At 45.6% G+C, this 24,569-nt stretch overlaps 1 long non-coding RNA gene across 1 annotated transcript in view; it reads right to left on the bottom strand.

The window, feature by feature from the left end:
* The window catches only part of LOC134970150 (uncharacterized), a 207,725-nt gene that overhangs the window by 37,869 nt on the left and 145,287 nt on the right, over nucleotides 1-24,569 (bottom strand). The window lies entirely within an intron of this gene.

Genomic DNA, 24,569 nt, shown 5'->3' with positions numbered 1-24,569 from the left:
GATCCCAACTATACAGCACCGATTGGAGAGACCCAGTGCTCACACGAACAGCACAGCTTGCCTGCTGGCAATCACATATCTCTGGAAGTCTCCATCGACAAGGGTAACACCAGCTGTTTGCATTTCATCTCCCCAGGGAACTTTGCACATTCTCAGTCCGGGATCCTTTGTGGACACTTGTTAGCAGCCATTATCAACCATTTCTGAGCTCCATCAATGCCCTTCATTATATGTTTATATTGGAATTATTTCCTGTTTTTAGCACGTGATGTCTAGTTAATTAATAAATTTATGTTATTTTATTGGAATTCATCCACAGTCTTCATTGTTGGGGAAACATCTAGCGCCAGTTTTTCACTTACTTTTTACAGTTCAAGAGTAAAAGCATGGCCATAACTAGGTGTGTGCCAGTGGTGCCTGGCACACAGCGCAGATGCACTGTGGGTGCATGACTCGTGCGCCGTCACCACTCAACTGCAGTGCATTGCCCAGCTACCTCTTCTCACATAGGTAGCCGGGCAGAGCTGCAGCTCCCACTCCTCGCCTCCGACTCCCCCTCCCCGTATTCTGGAAAGATGACGTCTCTCCCAGCCCACCCACAGTGCCCAGTGTAGGGCAGGAAGGAAGACAGGAGACAGGAGAGGTCTGTTGGCTGGTCACAGGTAAGTATAATACTCTCACACACTCTCCCTCTCCCTCCCTCATGCAAAAAGAAGGACTCTGCCTGCTGTAATGTGTAATAAGGGGCACTCTACTGCCTAATGTGTAACAAGGGGGACTCTGCTGCCTAATGTGTAAAAAGGGGACTCTAACTACCTAATGTGTAAAAAGGGGGACTCTGCTGCCATAATGTCTAAAAGGCGGACTCTGCCTGCCATAATATGTAAAAGATGGACTCTACCTGCCATAATGTCTAAAAGGTGGACTCTACCTGCCGTAATGTGTAAAAAGGAGACTCTGCCTACCTAATGTGTAAAAAGTGGGACTCTGCTGCTGTAATTTGTAAAAAGGGAGGCTCTGCCTGCCGTAGTTTGTAAAAGGGGGATTCTGCCTGCGGTAATGTGTAAAAGGGTGGGACTCTACCTGCCGTAATATGTAAAAGGGGACTCTACCTGCCGTACTGTGCAAAAGGGTGCTCTACCTGCCATAATGTGTAAAAGGGAGCTCTACCTGCCGTATTGTGTAAACGGAGATTCTACCTGGCATAATGTGTGATAGAGGCTCTACCTGGTGTAATGTGTAAAATAGGGCACTACCTGGCTTAATGTGTGACATGGGCTCTACCTGGCGTAATGTGTAAAAGGGTCTCTACCTGGTGTTTAAGTGGTGCAAATGTGCGGCATAATTTAAATAATGGAGACTACTGTACAGTGTAATTTGAATTGGTATTATTTTGTAGCCCCGCCCCTTCCCCATGAAGCAATGCCCCTATAATTTTGTTATGCCTGTGGCGCGCACTGGCCCTATGTTGTATTTGGGGGGAGCCAATGCTGTTTCTTGCACCCAGCGCTAAATTGTCTAGTTATGGCACTGAGTAAAAGAGTTAACAATAGGCATAATAATGAACAATCTTTCAATTGTGAAAACCAGTAGAGGCCATGATTACCGTAATACTTTAATACTTTAGATCAGGTCATTGCTAAGGGCAACACTATTGAGCCTTGTTTGGATAAACTGTGCATTGTCAACAATGAAAAAATGCAAAATAGTTTCTATTAATAAATACTCTTGATACTGCACACCATAGGGGTAACTTTGATACTGTACACGCAGAATACTTGTCATGTGACTGTAAAGCCCTATAGCAACTCACACTGTGGTCATAATACATTCAGTATAAGAATTTGAGCAGTCACAAGTAGAGATGAGCGGGTTCGGTTCGTCGAGATCCGAACACCCCCGAACTTCACCTATTTTACACGGGTCCGAGGCAGCCTCGGATCTTCCCGCCTTGCTTGGTTAACTCGAACACGGCCAAACGTCATCATCCCGCTGTAGGATTCTCTCGAGATTTGTAATCTATATAGAGCCGCGCGTCGCCGCCATTTTCACTCGTGCATTGGAGATTGAACGGAGAGGACGTGGCTACGTTCTCTGCCTGAAAAGCTCCATATCTGTGCTCAGTGTGCTGCAAATATCTGTGCTCAGTGTGCTGCAAATATCTGTGCTCAGTGTGCTGCATTTTGGTGACCAACAGTATATAGTTGTACAGTACAGTAGGCCATTGCTGTATCTTGCAGCTCCGTGTCACTGCAAGTATCCATTCCATATCTGTGCTACATTTTTGTGAGCAGTATATATAGTAGTACAGTGCAGCATTTTGGTGACCAACAGTATATAGTTGTACAGTACAGTAGGCCATTGCTGTATCTTGCAGCTCTGTGTCACTACAAGTATCCATTCCATATCTGTGCTGCGTTTTTGTGAGCAGTATATATAGTAGTACAGTGCAGCATTTTGGTGACCAACAGTATATAGTTGTACAGTACAGTAGGCCATTGCTGTATCTTGCAGCTCCGTGTCACTGCAAGTATCCATTCCATATCTGTGCTGCATTTTTGTGAGCAGCATATATAGTATTACAGTGCAGCATTTTGGTGACCAACAGTATGTAGTTGTACAGTACAGTAGGCCATTGCTGTATCTTGCAGCACTGTGTCACTGCAAGTATCCATTCCATATCTGTGCTGCATTTTTGTGAGCAGTATATATAGTAGTACAGTGCAGCATTTTGGTGACCAACAGTATATAGTTGTACAGTACAGTAGGCCATTGCTGTATCTTGCAGCTCCGTGTCACTACAAGTATCCATTCCATATCTGTGCTGCGTTTTTGTGAGCAGTATATATAGTAGTACAGTGCAGCATTTTGGTGACCAACAGTATATAGTTGTACAGTACAGTAGGCCATTGCTGTATCTTGCAGCTCTGTGTCACTACAAGTATCCATTCCATATCTGTGCTGCGTTTTTGTGAGCAGTATATATAGTAGTACAGTGCAGCATTTTGGTGACCAACAGTATATAGTTGTACAGTACAGTAGGCCATTGCTGTATCTTGCAGCTCCGTGTCACTGCAAGTATCCATTCCATATCTGTGCTGCGTTTTTGTGAGCAGTATATATAGTAGTACAGTGCAGCATTTTGGTGACCAACAGTATATAGTTGTACAGTACAGTAGGCCATTGCTGTATCTTGCAGCTCCGTGTCACTGCAAGTATCCATTCCATATCTGTGCTGCATTTTTGTGAGCAGTATATATAGTAGTACAGAGCAGCATTTTGGTGACCAACAGTATGTAGTTGTACAGTACAGTAGGCCATTGCTGTATCTTGCAGCACTGTGTCACTGCAAGTATCCATTCCATATCTGTGCTGCATTTTTGTGAGCAGTATATATAGTAGTACAGTGCAGCATTTTGGTGACCAACAGTATATAGTTGTACAGTACAGTAGGCCATTGCTGTATCTTGCAGCTCCGTGTCACTGTAAGTATCCATCCCATATCTGTGCTGCATTTTGTGAGCAGTATATATAGTAGTACAGTGCAGCATTTTGGTGACCAACAGTATATAGTTGTACAGTACAGTAGGCCATTGCTGTATCTTGCAGCTCTGTGTCACTGCAAGTATCCATTCCATATCTGTGCTGCATTTTTGTGAGCAGTATATATAGTAGTACAGTGCAGCATTTTGGTGACCAACAGTATATAGTTGTACAGTACAGTAGGCCATTGCTGTATCTTGCAGCTCCGTGTCACTGCAAGTATCCATTCCATATCTGTGCTGCATTTTTGTGAGCAGTAAATATAGTAGTACAGTGCAGCATTTTGGTGACCAACAGTATATAGTTGTACAGTACAGTAGGACATTGCTGTATCTTGCAGCTCTGTGTCACTGCAAGTATCCATTCCATATCTGTGCTGCATTTTTGTGAGCAGTATATATAGTAGTACAGTGCAGCATTTTGGTAACCAACAGTATATAGTTGTACAGTACACTAGGCCATTGCTATTGATATAATAATATTACTGGCATATAATTCCACACATTAAAAAAATGGAGAACAAAAATGTGTGGGGTGAAATAGGGAAAGATCAAGATCCACTTCCACCTAGTGCTGAAGCTGCTGCCACTAGTTATGGCAGAGATGATTCAATGCCATCAACGTCGTCTGCCAAGGCCGATGCCCAATGTCATAGTAGAGAGCATGTAAAATACAAAAAACAAAAGCAGTAAAATGAGCCAAAAATCTAAATTAAAAGCGCCTGAGGAGAAGTGTAAACTTGCCAATATGCCGTTTACGACACGGAGTGGCAAGGAACGGCTGAGGCCCTGGCCTATGTTCATGGTTAGTGGTTCAGCTTCACATGAGGATGGAAGCACTCATCCTCCCGCTAGAAAACTGAAAAGAGTTAAGATGGCAAAAGCACAGCAAAGAACTGTGCGTTCTTCTAAATAACAAATCTCCAAGGAGATTTTAATTGTGTCGGCGGTTGCGATGCCTGACCTTCCCAACACTGGACGGGAAGAGGTGGCTCCTTCCACCATTTGCACGCCCCCTATAAGTGCTGGAATGTCACTGTTGAAGTACACCAGGATGAGGATATGGGTGTTGCTGGCGCTGAGGAGGAAATTGACAAGGAGGATTCTGATGGTGAGGTGGTTTGTTTAAGTCAGGCACCCGGGGAGACACCTGTTGTCCGTGGGATGAATATGGCCATTGACATGCCTGGTCAAATTACAAAAAAAAATCACCTCTTCGGTGTGGAATTATTTTAACAGAAATGCGGACAACAGGTGTCAAGCCATGTGTTGCCTTTGTCAAGCTGTAATAAGTAGGGGTAAGGGCGTTAACCACCTAGGAACATCCTCCCTTATACGTCACCTGGAGCGCATTCATCAGAAGTCATTGACAAGTTCAAAAACTTTGGATGACAGCGGAAGTAGTCCAATGACAACTAAATCCCTTCCTCTTGTACCCAAGCTCCTGCAACCACACCACCAACTCCCTCAGTGTCAAGTTCGTCCTTAGACAGGAACGCCAATAGTCCTGCAGGCCAAGTCTGATAAGTCCTCTCCTAACTGGGATTCCTCCGATGGATCCTTGAGTGTAATGCCTACTGCTGCTGGCACTGCTATTGTTGCTGCTGGGAGTCGATCTTCATCCCAGAGGGGAAGTCAGAAGACCACTTGTACTGCTTTCAGTAAGCAATTGACTGTCCAACAGTCCTTTGCGAGGAAGATGAAATATCACAGCAGTCATCCTGTTGCAAAGCGGATAACTCAGGCTTTGTCAGCTGTGTTGGTGTTAGACGTGTGTCCGGTATCCACCGTTAATTCACAGGGACTTAGAGAATTTATTGAGGTAGTGTGTCCCTGGTACCAAATCCCATCTAGGTTCCACTTCTCTAGGCAGGCGATACTGAGAATGTACACTGACGTCAGAAAAAGACTCACCAGTGTCCTAAAAAATGCAGTTGTACCCAATGTCCACTTTAACCACAGACATGTGGACAAGTGGAGCAGGGCAGACTCAGGACTATATGACTGTGACAGCCCACTGGGTAGATGTATTGCCTCCCGCAGCAAGAACAGCAACAGCGACACCAGTAGCAGCATCTCGCAAATGCCAACTCGTTCCTACTCAGGCTACACTTTGTATCACCGCTTTCCATAAGAGGCACACAGCTGACAACCTCTTACGGAGACTGAGGAACATTATCGCAGATTGGCTTACCCCAATTGGACTCTCCTGGGGATTTGTGGCATTGGACAAAGCCACCAATATTGTGCGTGCATTACATGTGGGCAAATTCCAGCACGTCCCATGTTTTGCACATACATTGAATTTGGTGGTGCAGAATTTTTTAAAAAATGACAGGGGCGTGCAAGAGATGCTGTCAGTGGCCCGAAGAATTGCGGGCCACTTTCGGCATTCAGCCACCGCGTGCCGAAGACTGGAGCACCAGCAAACACTCCTGAACCTGCCCCGCCATCATCTGAAGCAAGAGGTGGTAACGAGGTTGAATTCAACCCTCTATATGCTTCAGAGGATGGAGGAGCAGCAAAAGGCCATTCAAGCCTATACATCTGCCTACTATATAGGCAAAGGAGGGGGAATGCACCTGACTCAAGCGCAGTGGAGAATGATTTCAATGTTGTGCAAGGTTCTCCAACCCTTTGAACTTGCCACACGTGAAGTCAGTTTAGACACTGCCAGCCTCAGGTCATTCCCCTCATCAGGCTTTTGCAGAAGCAGCTGGAGAGATTGAAGGAGGAGCTAAAACGGGGCGATTCCGCTAGGCATGTGGGACTTGTGGATGGAGCCCTTAATTCGCTTAACCAGGATTCACGGGTGGTCAATCTGTTGAAATCAGAGCACTACATTTTGGCCACCGTGCTTGATCCTAGGTTTAAAGCCTACGTTGTATCTCTCTTTCCGGCAGACACAAGTCTGCAGATGTTCAAAGACTTGCTGGTGAGACACTTGTCAACTCAAGCGGAACGTGACCCGTGAACAGCTCCTCCTTCACATTCTCCCGCAACTCGGGCTGCGAGGAAAAGGCTAAGAATTCTGTGTCCACCCGCTGGCGGTGATGCAGGGCAGTCTGGAGCGAGTGCTGACATCTGGTCCGGACTGAAGGACCTGCCAACGATTACTGACATGTCGTCTACTGTCACTGCATATGATTCTGTCACCATTGAAAGAATGGTGGAGGATTATATGAGTGACCGCATCCAAGTTGGCACGTCAGACAGTCCGTACGTATACTGGCAGGAAAAAGAGGCAATTTGGAGGCCCTTGCACAAACTGGCTTTATTTTACCTAAGTTGCCCCCCCTCCAGTGTGTACTCCGAAAGAGTGTTTGGTGCAGCCGGTCACCTTGTCAGCGATCGGCGTACAAGGTTACTTCCACAAAATGTGGAGAAGATGATGTTCATCAAAATGAATTATAATCAATTCCTCCGTGGAGACATTCACCATCAATTGCCTCCAGAAAGTAAACAGGGAACTGAGATGGTGGATTCCATTGGGGACGAATTAATACTCTGTGAGGAGGGGGATGTACACGGTGAAAGGGGTGAGGAATCAGAGGATGATGATGAGGTGGACATCTTGCCTCTGTAGAGCCAGTTTGAGCAAGGAGAGATTGATTGCTTCTTTTTTTGGTGGGGGCCCAAACTAACCAGTCATTTCAGCCACAGTCGTGTGGTAGACCCTGTGGCTGAAATGATGGGTTTGTTAAAGTGTGCATGTCCTGTTTATACAACATAAGGGTGAGTGGGAGGGCCCAAGGACAATTGCATCTTGCACCTCTTTTTTATTATTTATCTTTGCATCATGTGATGTTTGGGGCCAATTTTTTTTAAGTGCCATCCTGTCTGACACTGCAGTGCCACTCCTAGATGGGCCAGGTGTTTGTGCCGGCCACTTGGGTCGCTTAGCTTAGTCATACAGCGACCTCGGTGCAAATTTTAGTACTGAAAATAATATTGTGAGGTGTGAGGTGTTCAGAATAGGCTGGAAATGAGTGGAAATTATGGTTATTGAGGTTAATAATACTATAGGATCAAAATAACTCCCAAATTCTATGATTTAAGTTATTTTTTGAGGGTTTTTTGAAAAAAAAAAAAACACCCAGAATCGAAAACACACCCAAATCTGACAAAAAAATTTCAGGGAGGTTTTGCCAAAACGCGTCCGAATCCAAAACACGGCCGCGGAACCGAATCCAAAACCAAAACACAAAACCCGAAAAATTTCCGGTCCACATCTCTAGTCACAGGAAAGACCTGTTAACCCAATAGTTCAAGTGCATTAAAATAACAATCATAAATAGCATTCACTATAACAATGTAATGGAAGGCAAACACATGATTTAATAACTCTATTACTGCAATGTCCTGTGAGGATACCAAATTGTAGCACAATAAGTCCTGGCAACCTATTAAACTTTGCTGGCCAGCTCTTTCATTGGTGCACATGAAATGGGGGGAAGGAGATAACTGAGAATCAGGGTGACTCAGTATTGATGGAGTGTCTCTCAGAAGGTACTATGGACAGTCCTGTTACTCCAGTGTGGGCTACTGTCCCGTACCCAAGTACAATACAGTGAAGGAAAGTGTCAGTACTGTTGGCACGTTACTATAACACTCGCAGACTTAAGGCAATGATGATACTGGGGGTAATTGAGATCTGATCGCTGCTGTGCATTTTGCACAGCGGGCAATCAGATCCGAACTGCGTATGCACCGCACTACGCCTGCGCGGCTGCAATGAGGATTGCCGGTCAGCAATGGGTTTGTGCGAAGGATCCATTCACATGGGCGTTCACAAGGAGATTGACAGAAAGAGGGCGTTTGAGTGTGTCAACTGACCGTTTTCAGGGAGAGTCTGGAAAAACGCAGGCATGTCCGAGCGTTTGAAGGGAGGGTGTCTGACGTCAAATCCAGTCGCGAGCAGGCTGATGTGATCGCAGCGGCTGAGTAAGTCCTGGGCTGCACAGAGACTGCACAAAATCAGTTTGTGCAGCTCTGCTACACATGCGATCGCACACTTGCACAGCGAAAATACACTCCCCCTGTAGGTGGCGACTATCTGATCACAGGGCTGCAAAAATCGCTGCCTAGCAATCAGATCTGAATTACCCCCTCTGTTCCTTTTGTAGCATCCCCAAAACACAACATGAGTTATTGTGGGGGATGCACTTACTGCACTAATTGTAGCTCAGTAGCTATTAGGGTAGGGCTGACTAGGAAATGAGGACTGGATATTGTACATAACATCTTGCCAATGTGATGTTAGTGTATTAGAATGCTTAGTATTTGTAGACACTCCCTTACTAACATGTGTATGCCTGAATCTTCAGTGATGGTCCCTGGGACCAGGGGGATGCTGGGAAGTGGGTGGTCCAGTGTGCAGTGTGTCTGGAGTTGGTGATGGAATAAAATAGCACAGCAGTGAACTCGCATGTCTCTGTGTCCTGATGACTGGATTTACAAACATATGAACAAAACATGGTGTCAGAAGAAGTTTAACTTGGACTGCTAGTGCTCTCAGAGTGTGAAAGAATTTTGCAGAAGTCTGTTGCTGTGATACTCTGTGTCTGCAAAGCCTGCCGTGTGCTCCTATCTTCAAACAGTGAGTAACCATGGATAAACTAGCTCCTCCAACCGGCATGCTGATGTCTGTTAACTTGTCTGAAAACTGGAAAAGATTTAAGCAAACGTTTAATATATATATATTGCTGCATGTGGAGCTGATTCAGAGGCTGACAAAACGAAGGCATCCATTTTCCTCCATGTGATAGGACAGGATGTGCTGGACATTTATAACAGTTTTCAGTTTGCTGAGGGCAGAATATGGTGCTATCTTCTATAATGCAAAAGTTTGAAGATTACTTTGTGCCAAGGAAAAATGTGACATATGAAAGATATAAGTTTTTCACATGTGATCAGAAGTCTGTAGATGGATTTGATCAGTATGTTACAGAGCTGCAATCACTCAGTAAAACCTGTGAGTTTGGTGATTTCAAGGATTCACTGATTAGAGATCGTATTGTCTGTGGAATACCTGATAATGGACTCAGAGAGAGATTGCTGAGAGAGCAAGACCTAACACTAGAAAAGGCAGTGACTATGTGTAGATCTGCAGAAATAACTAGATTTCAAGCCAAAACGTTACACAAGGAAGCTGATGCTGATGTACATGTAGTGCAGACAACAGAGACAAGCAAACCTCCATTCTCAAGAATGAAGCAGTCTAAGCCACAGTCTAATAAGGAAATGTGTAGTAGATGTGGAAATGCTCACAATCCTAAAATGTGCCCTGCTTATGGTAAAACCTGCATGAAATGTGGTAGACTTAATCACTTTGCCAAATGCTGTAAAATTAAAAGTAAAACAACCAAAGTGCATGCTGTTAAACAAACAGATGAATTCTTTGTGGATTGCATTGAACTTTGCAGTGCAGATAAGAAAGAATGGATTGTCCCTTTAACTGTGAACGAGATTGTCATTCCCTTTAAGCTTGATACTGGCACGCAGGTGAATTTAATATAATTTCAAGACTATAAGACTTTTAGAGTAAAACCTAAAATTCATCCAGCCAAAGTGAAAGTTACAGGGTACACTGGGGAGGAAATTCCTGTGAAAGGTACATGCTTAGTGACACTGAAATATAAGGGACAACAGTTTAAAACATCTCTACTGATTGTGGATAAAAATGTGCAACCGATTCTAGGATTTAGTTCCTGTGAGAAACTAAGCTTGCTAAAGAAAGTTTTTATGGTGACATCACAAGTAAAAGATGACTGCAAATCGATGTTTACAGAATACAGAGACTTGTTTGAAGGTCTAGGTTGTTTGCCTGGAGAGCATAAAATAAATATAGACACGCAAGTTTCTTCAGTGATACACCCCTGTAGAAAAGTGCAGTTTGTGCTGAAACACTGAAACAAGAGTTAAATCGCATGGAAGCCTTGGGTGTGATACAGAAAGTTGATGAGCCTACTGAATGGGTAAGCTCCTTAGTAATTGTTGAAAAGAAAAATGGACAACTCAGAATATGTCTAGACCCCAGAGATTTAAACAAAGCTATTAAACGAGAACATTTCAAACTACCAACCAGAGATGAAATCATGTCGCAATTTGCGGTTGCAAAATGGTTCAGTAAATTGGACGCATCGTCAGGATTCTGGCAAATGAAGCTAGATGAGGCCAGCTCAAAGCTTTGTACATTTAATACACCAGAAGGTCGATACAGATTTCTAAGACTACCATATGGAATTTTGTCTGCTCCAGAAGTATATCACAAAAAGATACACATGATTTTTGAACATATTCCAGGCGTTGAAACAATGATGGATGACATTATTGTCTGGGGATCTACAAAGGAAGAACATGATTCTAGATTGAGACAAGTAATGGAACTTGTCAAGAAAGTGAATCTAAAGCTAAACAAGGACAAATGTGAATTTGGCGTGAATACAGTTACCTTTATGGGCGACGTGGTCTCGGATCAAGGTGTAAAACAGACCCAAGGAAAATATCAGCCATAGTGAACATAGAACGTCCTAACAACAAAGACGACGTCAGAAGATTCCTCGGAATGATTACTTACTTAGGAAAGTTTATTTCTCAACTCTCTAAATGAACAGACTCTCTTAGATGGTTGTTGGACAAAGATAACGAGTGATTGTGGTCACATGAACAAGAAGAAAGTTGGCAAAACTTGAAAAAGATTATTACAGAGCAACCAGTGCTAAAATTCTTTGATCCTGCGAAAAGAATAAGAATTTAAGCAGATGCTTCGCAATTTGGCCTAGGCTCAGTGCTGTTACAAGAACATGAGAATACATGGCAACCAGTAATCTATGCATCAAGAGCACTGACAAGTTCTGAAACAAGGTATGCTCAGATAGAAAAAGAACTTCTAGCGATCACATATGCATGTGAGCGATTTCATCGGTTTGTGTATGGTGAAACATTTACAGTGGAAACTGACCACAAGCCATTGGTAGCTATCATGACTAAATCATTGCATGACTGTCCCATGAGAATTCAACGAATGCTTATCAGACTACAGAAATATGATGTACACTTGCTGTACTGTCCCGGCAAATACATGTACATTGCTGATACACTTTCTCGTGCTGTGGACTAAAGTGAAGGTTCCAAAAGTCTGATGGATGAAGAGATAGAAGCCTATGTTAATTTGAGCGTAGCTTCTCTACCTGTGTCTCTTGCAAGATAAGAACAGATTAGGAAAGAAACTGAGACAGATGACACAATGAAAGTGTTGAAAGATATCATTTTGAAAAGTTGGCCAGCAGAAAAACATGCGTGCCCGCTGTCTATCCATGATTATTGGATGTACCGCAGTGACCTTACAGTTGTCGATGGTATTATTTACAAAGGCAATAGGCTTGTCATACCTGCACGACTAAGAAAAACTATGCTGTGCAAGATACATGAAGGCCACTTAGGAGAAGAAAAATGTAAGCGGAGAGCGCGTGAAGTTATGTATTGGCCAAGAATGAACCAAGACATAGCACAGACTACATCTACATGTGAATCATGTCTTACGTATAGACCGAAACAACAAGTCGAGCCACTGAGTCCTCACGCAGTGCCAGAGAGACCGTACCAGAAAGTTGGCGCAGATTTGTTTGATTGTAATGGGAAAATGTACATTGTCGTGACTGATTATTACTCTAACTACCCTGAGGTGAAGACACTACATACAACTACTAGTAAAGCCGTAATCAATTGCATGAAGTCAATCTTTGCAAGGCATGGTGTTCCTATGTAAAATTAAGTTTATATGGAGAAGTGCAGCCCTGAGTATGCGGTTTACCTACAATATATTACGAATGTCAAAAGAGAAAAAATTCATGTATGTACACCATCTATATGTATTTTATTGATATGTATTTATGTACATGCTAAAATGTATTATACGTATAAACTTATTAATGTACACATTGGTGACCAGTGACTGAGGGAACATTCTAGTAACTCCTTGTGCTCCTAGCTGTCAATCATCCAGTACATCCAGTCACGTGACCTCTTTGAGAGGGAGAGATAAGAGCTGTCAGTCACAGCTGACAGCAGTCTACTGATCCCTCCCTTGAGTGCTCATCCCCCTGTGCCTGAGCTACCACCCAAGCTGTAGACACCAGAGCTGTGAACTAGTGGCCAGGCACAGGGGGTGAAGCTGGAGTAGGAGCCGGGAACACAGCGGTAGCTGTAAGGTCTCCTTCGCAGAGTGGGGATCGGCGGCTGTGTGTCCAGTGTAGAGTCTCCCCCGTCGGTGACAGCAGATTGTGCCCCAGCGCTGATAGCCAGGTGGCTGCCATGGCAACTGCGGTCCCCCTGAAAGATGAGTTGGAGGAGGTAAAACAGACATTGACTGGAGATGGAGCCAGTGAGCTGGGTCTCCCTTACAGTGATGATGGGAAGCAGCCAGCTGGGGGACTGTCCAAGGTCACAGGAATGAGAATAGCCTGTCACTGCGAGAGACGGGAGGAGTTGGGGAAATGGCTGCAGAAGTGATAGACAGGCAGCCACTGTTAAGAGCTATGCTGGTGTGGTGAGAAAGCTTTCCCTGCATACACATACACCACTTCTGAGGGAGGAATAGGGGGAGAGAGCATCCATTGACCACCAATAGGAGCTTAAGAGGACGGGGAAGGAGCCAGCCTTTTATTTCTAAAGCTAGGCAATGTTTAAAGACAGCAGTAGGAGCTGTAACTGAGCACATTACCGCAGGCACAAGCATGGTAACTGGTATGAGAGGAACACAACTGCTGCAGCTGTCATAACACACTAACTCAGTATGCTTTGTAACATGGAGGGATTGCTATGTCATTTAAACACAATGCCACTGCTGCAATTATTATTTACCGCAATTCTCTCATTAAGAGGCCAGTAATTACGTAAAGTAGGTGCACTATGAATTATTAGTACCAGTTTCATGAAGTACTACTAAGAAGCACCATGTGGTGATGATAGAGGTGTGTTGGTGTAAATCAACTAAGAAGTCCAGGAGTAAGGATGAGCAATTGTGTATTATATATTACGGCTAAAACATGGAGCAACACAATACATACAGTATATCTCAGAGGAGACTATTACTAGAGAGGAGTTAACTTCCTTTATTCAAGTCTACAAAAAGACTCCATGGGAATGTGATGGGGACACTTACAGTCCTGTGACCATATGCATCCTAGTGACTCAAGGCAGCTTAGTGATATTTACTGATGGCTGGAGGAATTCTCACTATTCTTATAAATACTTTGCAGCCATAGGAAACTTGGTCTCTGTTACATCTAAATCACCTTAAGGGCATATCTAGTAACTGGAGCTCCACCTTACATATGTATGCATATACAGTATATATTCACATACTGTATATGAACCGGTTTATAACTGATAACATTACTGAGCTCAGTGGAAAGAGTTATAGTGAATTAATAAGTTAAATCTGTAATGTTATGTCATGTGAACCAATTGTTATGAGATTTGATGTGTTTTGGTTACCTGTTATGTATTATCCTTTTCTGAATGCACCTAACCTTGAACTTTATATTATTAAGTTGCTACTGGCTTAAGGTGGAGTAACAAACATTACAATTTGATTTTCGTGAATCTGGATCGGTGTAAGTGATTGGCTGTACAGTATTCTGTGACCCATAACGCATCCTACCTTACCACAGGGTGTATATACAACACTAGGAAGGGTTTTCCCAGGTAGGCCCATAATACTTATCAATGCTTGGGTGGAGGCACTGTTAAATGTACCCTTTAGACAACAAGGTAATCAGTATCCTAGATTCCCTTTATAGGTTAAAGGGGGTTACAACCCGCCCCACTAGGTACAAAATGCTCTGTTTCTGGACTTCCCTCTTAATTTATGATTTCCATCACCTGTATTGAACTAGTTAAATGATAAGAAAGCTGATTCTTCACAGGTGATGGCAATAGTAAATTAAGAGGGAAGTCCAGAAACAGAGTATTTTGTACCTAGTGGGGCGGGTCATGTTGGAGGGTATGCAGTATGTACATGTGTGTAGTAGCTGCTGAAGGTTAGATATTCAGACCTGTCCTGTTCAATGTAGCTTTGGTATCTGTTCAGCATGACTTTGCCTTTCTTATCCCTGTGTGCGCCAGCTCCCACTCTAGAGCCCTGGCTCCCAGAGCCGGTCATAGGCATAGGCAAACTAGGCAATTGCCTAGGGCATTTGATATGCCTAGGGGCATCAGCAGCTTCTGCTGATTAAAATGATATGCAGCATGCCTATATTCTGTGTGTAGCATTTCATATGCAGATACAGCCACAGTCTCACACAGTATATAGGCATGCTGCATTTCATTTTAATCAGTAGAAGCTGCTTGTGCATCCTAGCCATGTAGCAATGCAAATAAGATGCATTTTCATTAAAAAAAAGTGCCAGATGTTAGCATTGAGGCAATATTTATGAGGACACATCTGTATCCAAGCAGAGGCAGAGGTCACAGTGTTAGTGGCAGTGTGATTGTTGTGTGCATGTGAGTGGGTTGGTTGTGCAGTAGTGTTCGGAATATGTGTAAGGAGCATTATGTGTGTCATGTAAAAATGCATTAATAATGTGCAACATGTGTAAGGGGCACTATGCGTGTCATGTGTATAAGGGCATTAATAATGTGAGGCATATGTGTAAGAGGGTACTACTGTATGTGTGTCATTATGTGTATAGGGGCACTAATAATGTGCAGCAAATGTGTAGGGGGCACTATGTGTCTCATTATGTTTATAAGGACATTAATGATGTGCGGCTTATGTGTAAGGGACAATATGTGTAAAAGGGCATTAATAAAGGTTGTCATAATGTGTAAGGTGCATTATGTTTATAAGGACATTAATAATGTGTCTCAGCTGTGTGAGGGGCATTACTGTGTGGAATTATGTGTATAAATGCATTGCTAATGTGTGGCATTATGTGTATAAGGTGCTCTACTATGTGGCGTTGTGTATGGAAAGGGCACTACTGTGTCGTCTAATGTGAATAAAGAGCAATAGGGTGTGATGTAATGTGAATAAGGGGCTCTACTGTGAGTAGTAACGTTTATAAGGTAAGTGATACTACTGTGGGATGTAATATGAATTATGAACACTATCGCATGATAAAATGTGAATGAAGTTGCAGTACTGTGTGGTGTAATTGGAATTGGGGTTACTATTGTGTGCCATGCCCCTTGCCAGCAAAAACACACCCCTTTTTGGGCTGTGCGCCAAATGTGCAAACTGTTCCTATTTAAAATATAGGGGGTACAAACACCAAAATAAGGACTGCTATGGGTGAGGGGTGATGGTGCTGGGAAAGAGGTGCAAGGTCAGAGGCGGAACCAGCGGTGGTGCTAGGGGGCACCAGCCAAAATCTTGCCTAGGGCATCATATTGGTTAGGGCCGGCTCTGCTGGCTCTCTCTCTGCAGTAACTGCAATAACAGACTATGGGGTCTATTTACTAAGCCTTGGATGGAGATAAAGTTGACAGAGATAAAGTACTAGCCAATCGGCTCCTAACTGTCATTTTTCAAACACAGCCTGTGGCATGGCAGTTAAGAGCTGATTGGCTGTTACTTTATCTCCGTTGACTTTATCTCCATCTGAGGCTTAATAAATAGACCCCCTATCTCCCAATTCCTATGGATTCAGCCCGGTGTGGCTCTGCTCCTTGCAGCTATGGCAATCCTTGCTTTTCCTGTACCTGTCCCAGGGGATTTGCACATGATCCCTCACAGAGCACCACACCAGTGTACCTCCCCTTCCAGTGCCTCAGATAGCACTCTCCTGGGCTTAGAAGCTCCCTTAGTAGCGTACAAGTGACTCTCTGCAGCAGACTGGCTCCATGTGGGCACATAAAGCAGCAGCACTCACTCACAACATGGCTGCCCTGCTCCCAGTCTCTGTAGCACTGCCCAAGGTTTTTTAGCTCCACCCCAGCAACCTCTGTGATTTCCTGCCTTGGGCTTGCAGGACTGCCCGCAGGGTATGCCCCAGGTCCTAAAGACTGTCCTGGGGTTTCACAAAGACTGATTCTGAGTTTGGAGCAAGTAAAAAAAAAACCTAACTTTGCATCGGGAACAAACCAAGTTGCAATGCAAAGGGGGGCAAATAGTAATTTTATTTGCATGCAGTACAGACTACTTTTGAATGTAGCCCACAAATGCAGGACAGCTTTATGTAGCGAATTTTGAACTTTCTCCTAGTGAAGTGGTGACAGAAAGAGTCTCCAGCAATCATGTACAGATCTAGCCACACTTATCTATCCTGCAGCTTTGTGGATTTGCAGCAATCCAGGCGCGGTAAGAGTGCCCGCGACTAGGATGCGAATGTGTATCTAAGTGCGTATGCCTATAGGAATAAATGGGTGGTGTAGTAAGCTACAATTTGGTGTACTAAGTCATCACCAGTGCAATACGTATTCCCATGCACAGTGATGCCAAGAAGGGGAGAGCAGATACTTTTTACCCGGGCCAAAGCCTGATGGAGGAGCCCAACTTGGGCCCAAGTCGTTGTCCCCCCTTACCTGGCAGCAGCAGCTTCAGCTTTTCTCAGCCCAGCACATGATGCAGTGTGCTGGGCTGCAGTGTGGCCAGTTAGGTGCTTAAGTACTATTTTTTCTAAGGGTGCATGGTTACGCCTCCCATGATTAGGCCACACCCCTGAAAAATGTACCTGGGCCCGGCCAGGCTCACTACTGCCCTGCCCATGTTGCCGAGCTGCAGGTTGGAGATGTACTTTCTGTCTTCATAAAATAATCCTAAATATTGAGACCTAGCATTAGGCTGGTTTCCACCATGATGGGCCAGTCCACCTTTCCCTATTAAGCCTCTATTTATACTCTCTCCCTCTGTCACAGCAGGTGGGCAGTTGGGATGTGGGTTTTACTCAAGCTGCCACCACAAAGAGTATTGGAATAGCAATATTGCAATAACCAGACACTTACAGTGCACTTAAAAAGCAACAGTTATTACATACAGGGCCGGCTCTAGGCATGTTCGAATAGAGCGGCCGCGCAGGGCGCCACCCTTAATGGGCGCCACGCGCTGGCGCCGCCATATTCGATGCTGGAGCCGGCCCTGTGTGTGTGCTGCTGCAGCATTTGGCGGTCGCGCTGTGTATGCGCGCTGCGCGGCGCCGGTATCTAACGTCAGACGCCGGCGCCGCGCATAGCCCGCCTGCACAAGTGGCCGCCCGCCCGCCAGCCCGGACCCAGGCTCAGGCTCAGGCTCACTCGCCCGGCCTCCCGCCCGCCAGCGCTCCCACACAGGCGGACAGCAGTACTCCTCCCCAGCGCCGCAGGTATTTATTTTTTTTTGGGGGGGGGAGAACCGCACTGTGGGGGCATTTCTGGCACACAGGGGGCATTTTTGGTTATGTGGGGGCATTTCTGGCACTGTGGGGGCATTTCTGGCTCTGTGGGGGGCATTTCTGGCACTGTGGGGGCATTTCTGGCACTGTGGGGGCATTGCATATCTGGCTCTGTGGGGGCATATTTGGCACTGTGGGGGCATATCAGGCACTGTGGGGACATATCTGGCCCTGTGGGGGCATATCAGGCACTGTGGGGGCATATCTGGCACTGTGGGGGCATATCTGGCACTGTGGGGACATATCTGGCACTGTGGGGGCATTTCTGGCACTGTGGGGGCATTTATCTGGCTCTGTGGGGGCATTTATCTGGCACTGTGGGGGCATTTATCTGGCACTGTGGGGGCATATCAGGCACTGTGGGGGCATATCTGGCACTGTGGGGACATATCTGGCACTGTGGGGACATATCTGGCACTGTGGGGGCATATCTGGCACTGTGGGGGCATTTATCTGGCTCTGTGGGGGCATTTATCTGGCACTGTGGGGGGCATTTCTGGCTCTGTGGGGGGCATTTCTGGCTCTGTGGGGGGCATTTCTGGCACTGTGGGGGCATTTCTGGCACTGTGGGGGCATTGCATATCTGGCTCTGTGGGGGCATATTTGGCACTGTGGGGGCATATCAGGCACTGTGGGGACATATCTGGCCCTGTGGGGGCATATCAGGCACTGTGGGGGCATATCTGGCACTGTGGGGGCATATCTGGCACTGTGGGGACATATCTGGCACTGTGGGGGCATTTATCTGGCTCTGTGGGGGCATTTATCTGGCACTGTGGGGGCATTTATCTGGCACTGTGGGGGCATTTATCTGGCACTGTGGGGGCATATCAGGCACTGTGGGGACATATCTGGCACTGTGGGGACATATCTGGCACTGTGGGGACATATCTGGCACTGTGGGGACATATCTGGCACTGTGGGGGCATTTATCTGGCTCTGTGGGGGCATTTATCTGGCACTGTGGGGGGCATTTATCTGGCACTGTGGGGGGCATTTCTGGCACTGTGGGGGCATTTCTGGCTCTGTGGGGGGCATTTCTGGCACTGTGGGGGCATTTCTGGCACTGTGGGGGCATTGCATATCTGGCTCTGTGGGGGCATATTTGGCACTGTGGGGGCATATCAGGCACTGTGGGGACATATCTGGCCCTGTGGGGGCATATCTGGCACTGTGGGGGCATATCTGGCACTGTGGGGACATATCTGGCACTGTGGGGGCATTTCTGGCACTGTGGGGGCATTTATCTGGCTCTGTGGGGGCATTTATCTGGCACTGTGGGGGCGTTTCTGGCACTGTGGGGGCATTTCTGGCACTGTGGGGACATATCTGGCACTGTGGGGGCATATCTGGCACTGTGGGGACATATCTGGCACTGTGGGGGCATATCTGGCACTGTGGGGGCATATCTGGCACTGTGGGGGCATATCTGGCACTGTGGGGGCATATCTGGCACTGTGGGGGCATTTCTGGCACTGTGGGGGCATTTATCTGGCTCTGTGGGGGCATTTATCTGGCTCTGTGGGGGCATTTATCTGGCTCTGTGGGGGCATTTATCTGGCACTGTGGGGGCATTTATCTGGCACTGTGGGGGCATTTCTGGCACTGTGGGGGCATTTCTGGCACTGTGGGGGCATATCTGGCACTGTGGGGGCATATCTGGCACTGTGGGGACATATCTGGCACTGTGGGGACATATCTGGCACTGTGGGGACATATCTGGCACTGTGGGGACATATCTGGCACTGTGGGGGCATTTCTGGCACTGTGGGGGCATTTATCTGGCTCTGTGGGGGCATTTATGTATCAGGCACCGTGGGGGCATTTATGTATCCTGCACCGTGGGGGCATTTATGTATCGGGCACCGTGGGGGCATTTATGTATCTGGCACCGTGGGGGCATTTATGTATCTGGCACCGTGGGGGCATTTATGTATCTGGCACCGTGGGGGCATTTATGTATCTGGCACCGTGGGGGCATTTATGTATCTGGCACCGTGGGGGCATTTATGTATCTGGCACCGTGGGGGCATTTATGTATCTGGCACCGTGGGGGCATTTCTTGCACTGTGGGGACATTTCTTGCACTGTGGGGGCATATCTTGCACTGTGAGGGCATTAATGTATGTGGCACTGTGGGGGCATATCTGCGCTGTGGGGGCATTTATCCATCTGGAACTGTGTGGCCATTTATGTAGCTGGCACTGCTGGGGGGCATGTCACGTGTAGCTGGCACTGCTGGGGGGCATGTCATGTGTAGCTGGCACTGCTGGGGGGCATATCATGTAGTGTTCCCGCTAGGCGTCTGTGGCTGGGCAGTGTGTCTCAGTGCTCTACCTGGCGCAATGTGTCTAACGTGCTCTTATAGGAGGTTCTACCTGGTGCAATGTGTATTAGCTGCACTACTGTGTGGTGTAATGTGAATTGCCACTATAATGTGGCTACGCACCTTCCCCACGAAGTAACTCCCCTAAATTTTTGCTGCGCGCCTTCGGCGCGCACTGTCCATGCTTTAGCGTGTGGTAATGGGAACAACAAGCATTACAGTATGTACATCATTTTGCCCACCTAACTTAAAAATGTGCCCTCCCTGTGATCAGCAACCTGCCCTAAAAAGTGAACACTAGCACGTGTAGCTGGCACTGCTGGAGGGCATGTCATGTGTAGCTGGCACTGCTGGGGGACGAGACCACGCCCACTTTTTCAGGAGGCCACGCCCACTTTTCCAAGAGCGCGCGCGCCGAAGGCGCGCGCATGGGGGGGGGGGGGCACTTTTAAATTTTCTCGCTCAGGGTGCTAGTAGGCCTGGAGCCGGCCCTGATTACATATATGTAGCATGGGCCTCTCCAGGCACGTGAATTCAGAGAGCACAAAAGTTAACACTAATACATTTTTAGGATTTATTAAGAAAATATTTCCAGGTTTAAGTTACAAAGAAAAACAGATAAATAAACAAGACATGCAGCTATGAAATGAACAGATTAACTTTAAGTAAATAAAAAGGAATAAAAAAAATCAGAACGCTAAATTATCTTACTCTGAGGTTTAGGGGATCTATGTGGGGGAGACCACAAGAGGCAGGAGATTGGAGCACTCATAGCACAAAGCTACTCCCTTGTAGAGTGAACAACTGAGTAGTATGAGTTTCTGGTCCTTATAGTCCCACCACCACTATTCTTCCAGCAGCCCCCACCTTTTCCAGGCTGAAAAGGAGACACTTTTCCAATCAGCTTGTCTGTGTCCAAGGGCTTGAACAAGAGCCCCTTACTGTGAAAAGCAAACACTATTTTTAAGGAAGTTTAGCCTTCAAAAGATTTTGAAACTAGCAATTCATACCAGGCAGACATTCATGAAATATACATTTTGGGATAATATAATATAATTCACATCATGGTCATGGCCAGGTTATTACTCATTGTGCCATGAGCACAGTTTACCCAGGACATACAGAATGCATACAGTCATGACACGTGACTATGAGGAATCACCATAACCCATGATGACAGCCACGCCCTAAAATTCATAAGGACAGTTGTTCTCCACCTGCAAGACCGAGTATATCAGCAAGGGGGTTCCTTAATCCAAGCTGTCTATTTTTTTAGACTTCATCCTCCAGCCATGTGTGCAGGCTAGACAGAACTATTTAAAAGACACAACGGCTTTATTAAATAAACTAGGAGAAATTACATCTGTCCCTCCACGTTGTCTATTGGTCAAGATAGATGTAAAAAAATCTATATACCTGCATTCCTCACTCACAAGGTTTGTCTGCACTACAGTCTCTGAAGAATGTTCTCTGAGCAGATTGAGCTGTTCCGCCGGTCCTATCTGTTGCTCTTGCTACCCTGCGGATGGCTGTTATTCCCATTATGGTTATACCGAAATACAGTACATATAGATTTATTTATTGTTTAGATTATCCATTGTCATGTGCTGGTATTAGTTGAACTGTGATCATTGTTGCTTTGCGATACATTTGTAATTCAACCTGGTATGTATTCATGTTAGCAGTGTGTGTATTGTTTGGGTGTGGTTCGTTTTATCGACAGTATCTAGGTCGACAATGTTTAGGTCGACCACTATAGGTCGACAGTCACTAGGTCGACATGGAAGGAAGGTCGACAGGGTTTCTAGGTCGACATGTGCTAGGTCGACAGGTCTAAAGGTCGACATGAGGATTTTTTTTTTTGTGTCGTTTTCTTCGTAAAGTGACCGGGATCCCAAATTAGTGCACCGCGTCCCCTCGCATGGCTCGCTTCGCTCGCCATGCTTCGGGCATGGTGCCTTTGCTCCGCTACCGCTTCGCTCGGCACACTTTACCGTTCCAATCGTAGTCCACGTGGATCGTTAAGTATGAAAGAATCCCCCCCCAAAAAATGTGAAAAACTCATGTCGACCTTTAGACCTGTCGACCTAGCACATGTCGACCTAGAAACCCTGTCGACCTTCCATCCATGTCGACCTAGTGACTGTCGACCTATAGTGGTCGACCTAAACGTTGTCGACCTAGACACTGTCGATCTTCAGACCGGATCCCGTATTGTTTGTATACATCTTGTTGCCAGGTTGCTCACTCTTTTTTGCTATTGGCTTACATGTGTCAGATGGTGGTGCTCTCTCTGTGACGCAGATCCTGGGGCTTCTTCGTGATGTCATTCTTCAGCGTAGCATGTGGCGAGCAGATGGGGCCATGGGTGACGTGACATGATATACAGTAGATATTGAAACATCAGCTGAGACCCGAGTCCTGACTCTTACCTTGCTGTCTGTTACTTCTCTCTCTCTCTCTCTCTCTCTCTCTATATATATATATAGGTTGAGTATCCCTTATCCATAATTCAAAATCCCACATTTTTGGTGCCCTCACTGAGATAATGACACATATATTTATATATTATATGATATATCTATATAATATAGCTATATATACACATAATATATCATATATATGTCATTATTTCAGTAGGGGACCCAAAAATGTGTGATTTTTGCATTTCGGATAAGGGATACTCAACTTGTATATATAAATAATTTTTTTTTATATATATATATATATATAGTACGATGTGGGGACCGGCACTCTCAAACACAAACACAATTGCCCCGGTGCCTCCTCAAGTGATCCAAGGACCATGTATATCCACAAAGAAGGAGTGGCACTCGTGGGACTTCAGTCAAACAACAAAGGACACAGCGGTCACTAGTTGGGTCTAATCGACGTTTCGATAATTTAATATCGTCTTCAGGATAAACAAAGTGCATACAAGACAACATTTATATACCTACTCACCACCCCTGATGTATCCACGCCATCGCTGCGGGCGCCGGGTCCTCGGACGACAGTAAAACTCCGTCGCGCACTTCCTGTGCGCCCGGACGCTCGAGCGGTTGCCTGGAGACCAAAAACATCATGTGACATCAACAAATAACAAATGGCATCGGGTAATGCAGGAGCGCGTGTATCTAACATAGATACACGTACAGGGACAACAAGTTAATAGTTACACATGCAAATGCTGAAAACACAACATATATAAAAAATAGCAAAATTGTATAAGTACCTGCTGGAGACATATACTGTGTACAAAATTGTAAACTAGCACAGATTGGGCTAGAGGCGTCAAAAAAAACATAGATATTGCACAAACCAGGATCAATGGTAACTCATAATGCTGCAGAAAAAAAGGGCAAATGCTTCCTAAGTAAGTAGCGTTACTGATCATCCACGTAGGGATTCATGAGTCCAGAAACATCATGGAGCTAGACTAGACGCCTCAAATCTAATTATAGCAGGAAAATTATAAGAAAAATGGACATTTTTTCTGGGAGAGTACATGTAAACTCACAGAAAATAATTCACAAAAAGCACAATATACTTCACAAAAAGCAATTCAGGGGAAGATTCTCATTGAGCCCTTTAGGTGCAATAGTATTCAGGCGGTATATCCACCTGGCTTCTCTCTGAAGTAGGGCCTTGCCCCTATCACCCCCCCTAAGGCGTTTAGGTTCAGTATCAATGATTTTGTATCGCAGTGTGGTAAGACCATGTCCTAATAATTTGAAGTGTCGGGCAACAGGTTGATTTGATCCACTGCTGGCCCCTTCTAAGGCATGTCTAATGGCCGACCTGTGAAGTGCCATGCGCTCTTTAAACATCCTAGTGGTCTTCCCCACATATAGGAGACCACAGGGGCATCTCATAATGTACACCACATAGGTACTGGTACATGTCAGTACATGGCGTATGGCGATCCGTTCCCCCGAATGTGGATGAGCGAAGGAATCACCATACTCCATGAAACTGCACGTAGTGCAGCCAGTACATCTATAACAACCCGCCTTTCTCGTGAGGAAGGTAATCGGCCCAACTTTTTTGGTATTGGAGACATCGTTCTTAACAAGCCAGTCTTTGAGATTCCTATTCCTAGTATAGCTGGCTAACGCTTTGGTATTTTTGAGCATACTCAATTCGGGATCTGTTGTCACCACCGGCCAAAGGTTCTTCACGGTCTTCGCTATACATGGACTGACTGGACAATATTGTTGAACGAACGGGATACAGTCACCAAGCCGTTTTTGACGGTCCCCAGATGGAGTCAGAGCTTACCCTGGTCCAAAAGGACTACGCGGAAGGTAGGGTATATACCTGGGC

The sequence above is a fragment of the Pseudophryne corroboree genome, chromosome 11, assembly GCF_028390025.1.
Source record: "Pseudophryne corroboree isolate aPseCor3 chromosome 11, aPseCor3.hap2, whole genome shotgun sequence".
Lineage (NCBI taxonomy): Eukaryota > Metazoa > Chordata > Amphibia > Anura > Myobatrachidae > Pseudophryne > Pseudophryne corroboree.
The sequence above is the reverse complement of the archived record's forward strand: the minus strand, read 5'-3'. Positions and strand labels throughout refer to the sequence as shown.